Source organism: Hyla sarda, chromosome 2, assembly GCF_029499605.1.
Source record: "Hyla sarda isolate aHylSar1 chromosome 2, aHylSar1.hap1, whole genome shotgun sequence".
In the NCBI taxonomy this organism is placed as follows: domain Eukaryota; kingdom Metazoa; phylum Chordata; class Amphibia; order Anura; family Hylidae; genus Hyla; species Hyla sarda.
In genome coordinates this window covers 302059704-302064222 of record NC_079190.1, presented here as the reverse complement: position 1 = coordinate 302064222, position 4519 = coordinate 302059704, and the positions used below count along the sequence as shown (strand labels likewise).

The 4519-nt window shown below is 51.2% G+C and overlaps 1 pseudogene; it reads left to right on the top strand.

The window, feature by feature from the left end:
* Positions 1-886: 886 nt before the first annotated feature.
* On the top strand, positions 887-989 carry LOC130359955 (U2 spliceosomal RNA; annotated as a pseudogene).
* Positions 990-4519: the final 3530 nt, after the last annotated feature.

Here is a 4519-nt window from a genome sequence, read left to right as displayed (position 1 = left end):
CTCTCTCTCTCTCTATATATATATATATATATATATATTTAAAAGAAAAAAAACTTATATACACACACATATATATATATATATATATATATAGAGAGAGAGATAAATATATATAGAGATAGATGGATAGATAGATAGATAGATACACATACATACATACATATGTGTGTATTGTTGGAGTTGCAAACATGGGTGCACTTGACAAACTCAGTGCGGCTATTCCCCATTGAAAGATTGTTGCATCCAGGACCCTTAGCACTGTGATATGCTACTCAATACCACTGGCATGGCCAGGTGTAAACAACATCTGACCTTTGTTGTGTATGTAACCATGGAGATTGTGATGTCGCCTAGGCCCACCAAAGAACAGCCTTGTCAGAAGCAGCACTGCCATGAGCAGAAGCAGCAGCACCATAGGTTGTCAAATAAGCTGGATTTAACCAAGACAAGTGAGTCCAATAGGATGCAGGTATGTCCTCTATCCTTACAGCTTCCCGTGGCTGTTGGTTTTATACCGTTTGGGGACAGCCAAGGAGGCGTCAGCAGGCAACACAGGTAAGTGTGTGCTTGTGTGTGTGTGTGTGTGTGTGTGTTTCCTATGCAGATCCTAAACCCAGTATCAAATGCAAGTAGGAGGAGTAAGAAGGGTTCCTGCCAAAGCCAGGTTATGGATTGCATTTAAAAATGTTCCATCAGAGTGAAATGGACTCCCATCTTCCTGCTTAGCAATAATGATATGGGTTTAGGGTCTGCTGTGTGTACTGGTGGGTGACTGCCACCCAGCCAGAGTGTGTATGGGAGGCTGCCAGCCAGCCTCCCTTCCTACAAGTAGTGATGGTGCAGGTGAAGGGGACAGCGTTGGTTCCTCCCCTTTCACAGTTATCACTTCTCATCCTTCCTTTTGGCTGGTATCAAATGTAGTGTCTGTTTATATCAGTTTAATATCTGATATGTCCCCTATCTGGTAGCATATATTAAGTGCACCACCAGGTTTCAGTGTTGGAAAGAAAGATTACCTGTTTATTTGCTGCTGCAAGCGAGCCAGATAAGAGAGGGAGCCAGATGTGAGAGCGAGCAAGCCAGACATGAGAGCGAGCGAGCCAGATATGAGAGCGAACCAGACAAGAGAGCAAGCGAGCGAGCCAGATATGAGAGCGAGCCAGACAAGAGCGCAAGCGAGCAAGCCAGATATGAGAGCAAGCGAGTGAGCCAGATATTCGAGCGAGCAAGCCATATAAGAGAGCGAGCCAGACAAGAGAGCAAGCAAGCGAGCCAGATATGAGAGTGAGTGAGCCAGACATGAGAGCAAGCGAGCGAACCAGATGTGAGAGCGAGCGAGCCAGATATGCGAGCGAGCCATATAAGAGAGCGAGACAGACAAGTGAGCAAGAGAGCCAGATATAAGAGCAAGCGAGCAAGCCAGATAAGAGAGCGAGCCAAACAAGAGAGCAAGTGAGAGTGCCAGATATGAGAGCGAGCGAGCCAGACATGAGAGCAAGTGAGCGAGCCAGATATGATAGCGAGCGAGCCAGATATGCGAGCAAGCGAGCCAGATATGTGAGAGAGAGAGCCAGACAAGAGAGCATGCGAGCGAGCCAGATATGAGAGCAAGCGAGAAAGCCAGATATGAGAGCAAGCGAGCGATCCAGATATGAGAGCGAGAGAGCCAGATAAGAGAGCAAGCGAGCCAGATATGAGAGCAAGCGAGCAAGTCAGATATGAGAGCAAGCGAGTGATCCAGATATGAGAGCGAGCGAGCCAGACATGAGAGCAAGCGAGCGAGCCAGATTTGAGAGCGAGACAGATATGTGAGTGAACCAGATAAGAGAGCGAGCCAGACAAGAGAGTAAGCGAGCGAGCCAGATATGAGAGCAAGCGAGCATGCCAGACAAGACAGCAAGCGAGCGAGCCAGATATGAGAGCAAGCGAGCGAGCCAGGTATGAGAGCAAGCGAGCAATCCAGATATGTGAGCGAGCGAGACATGGGAGCAAGCGAGCGAGCCAGATATGAGAGCGAGTTAGCCAGATATGCAAGCGAACCAAATAAGAGAGCGAGCCAGACAAGAGAGCAAGCGAGATATGTGAGCGAGCGAGCCAGATATGAGAGCGAGCGAGCCAGACAAGAGAACAAGCGAGCGAGCCAGATATGAGAGCAAGCGAGCGAACCAGATATGAGAGCAAGAGAGCATGCCAGACAAGACAGCAAGCGAGCGAGCCAGATATGAGAGCAAGAGAGTGAGCCAGAAATGAGAGCAAGCGAGCAAGCCAGATATGAGAGCGTACCAGATAAGAGAGCGAACCAGACAAGAGAGCAAGCAAGCGAGCCAGATATGAGAGCAAGCAAGCGAGCCAGATGTGAGAGCGAGCGAGCAAGATATGCAAGCGAGCCAGATAAGATTGCGAGCCAGACAAGAGAGCAGCGAGCGAGCCAGATATGAGAGCAAGCGAGCAAGCCAGATGTGAGAGAGAGCGAGGCAGATAAGAGAGCGAGCCAGACAATTAAGCAAGCGAGCGAGCCAGATATGAGAGCAAGCGAGCGATTCAGATATGCGATCGAGCCAGACATGAGAGCGAGCGAGCCAGATATGAGAGCAAGCGAGCGAGCCAGATATGAGAGCAATCGAGCCTGCCAGATATGAGAGCGAGCGAGCCAGATAAGAGAGCGAGCGAGCCAGATAAGAGAGCGAGTAAGACAAGAGAGCAAGCGAGCTAGCCAGATATGAGAGCAAGCGAGCAAGCCAGATTTGAGAGCGAGCGAGCCAGATATGCGAGTGAACCAGATAAGAGAGCGAGCAAGACAAGAGAGCAAGCGAGCGAGCCAGATATGAGAGCAAGCGAGCGAGCCAGATATGAGAGCAAGCGAGAAAGCCCGATATGAGAGCATGCCAGATAAGAGAGCTAACAAGACAAGAGAGCAAGCGAGCGAGCCAGATATGAGAGCGAGCGAGCCAGACAAGAGAGCAAGCGAGCGAGCCAGATATGAGAGCCAGCGAGCGTGCCAGATAAGAGAGCGAGCCAGACAAGAGAGCAAGCGAGCGAGCCAGATATGAGAGTGAGTGAGCCAGACATGAGAGCAAGCGAGCGAACCAGATATGAAAGCGAGCGAGCCAGACATGAGAGCAAGCGAGCGAGCTAGATATGAGAGCGAGCGAGCCAGGCATCAGAGTAAGTGAGCGAGCCAGATATGAGAGCAAGCCAGATATGAGAGCGAGCGAGCCAGACATGAGAGCGAGCGAGTAAGATATGAAAGCGAGCGAGCCAGATATGAGAGCGAACGAGCCAGACATGAGAGCAAGCGAGCGAGCCACATTTGAGAGCGAGCCAGATGTGAGAGCGAGCGAGCAAGATATGCGAGCGAGCCAGATAAGAGAGCGAGCCAGACAAGAGAGCAAGCGAGCGAGCCAGATATGAGAGCAAGCGAGCAAGCCAGATATGAGAGTGAGCGAGCCAGATATGAGAGCAAGCGTGCGAGCCAGATATGAGAGCAAGTGAGCCAGCCAGATATGAGAGCGAGCGAGCCAGATAAGAGAGCGAGCAAGACAAGAGAGCAAACGAGCTAGCCAGATATGAGAGCAAGCGAGCTAGCCAGATATGAGAGCAAGCGATCGAGCCAGATTTGAGAGTGAGCGAGCCAGATATGCGAGCGAGCCAGATAAGAGAGCGAGCCAGACAAGAGAGCAAGCGAGCGAGCCAGATATGAGAGCAAGCGAGCAAGCCAGATATGAGAGTGAGCGAGCCAGACATGAGAGCGAGCGAGTAAGATATAAGAGCGAACCAGATAAGAGAGCGAGCCAGACAAGAGAGTAAGCGAGCGAGCCAGATGTGAGAGCGAGCGAGCCAGATATGCGAGCGAGCCATAAAAGAGAGCGAGACAGACAAGAGAGCAAGCGAGCGAGCCAGATATGAGAGCAAGCTAGCAAGCCAGATATGAGAGCGAGCCAGATAAGAGAGCGAGCCAGACAAGAGAGCAAGCGAGCGAGCCAAATATGAGAGCAAGCGAGCCAGCTAGATGTGAGAGCGAGCGAGCCAGATATGTGAGCGAGCCAGATAAGAGAGCGAGCCAGACAAGAGAGCAAGCGAGCGAGCCAGATATGAGAGCAAGCGAGCCAGCCAGATGTGAGAGCGAGCGAGCCAGATATGCGAGCGAGCCAGATAAGAGAGCGAGCCAAACAAGAGAGCAAGCGAGCAAGCCAGATATGAGAGAGAGCCAGATAAGAGAGCGAACCAGACAAGAGAGCAAGCGAGAAAGCCAGATATGAGAGCGAGCGAGCCAGACATGAGAGCAAGCGAGAAAGCCAGATATGAGAGCGAGCGAGCCAGACATGAGAGCAAGCGAGCGAGCCAGATATGAGAGCGAGCGAGCCAGATAAGAGAGCAAGCCAGACAAGAGAGCAAGCTTGCGAGCCAGATATGCAAGCGAGCAAGCAAGATAAGAGAGCGAGCCAGATATGAGAGCAAGCGAACCAGCCAGATATGAGAGCGAGCGAGTCAGATAAGAGAGCGAGCAAGACAAGAGAGA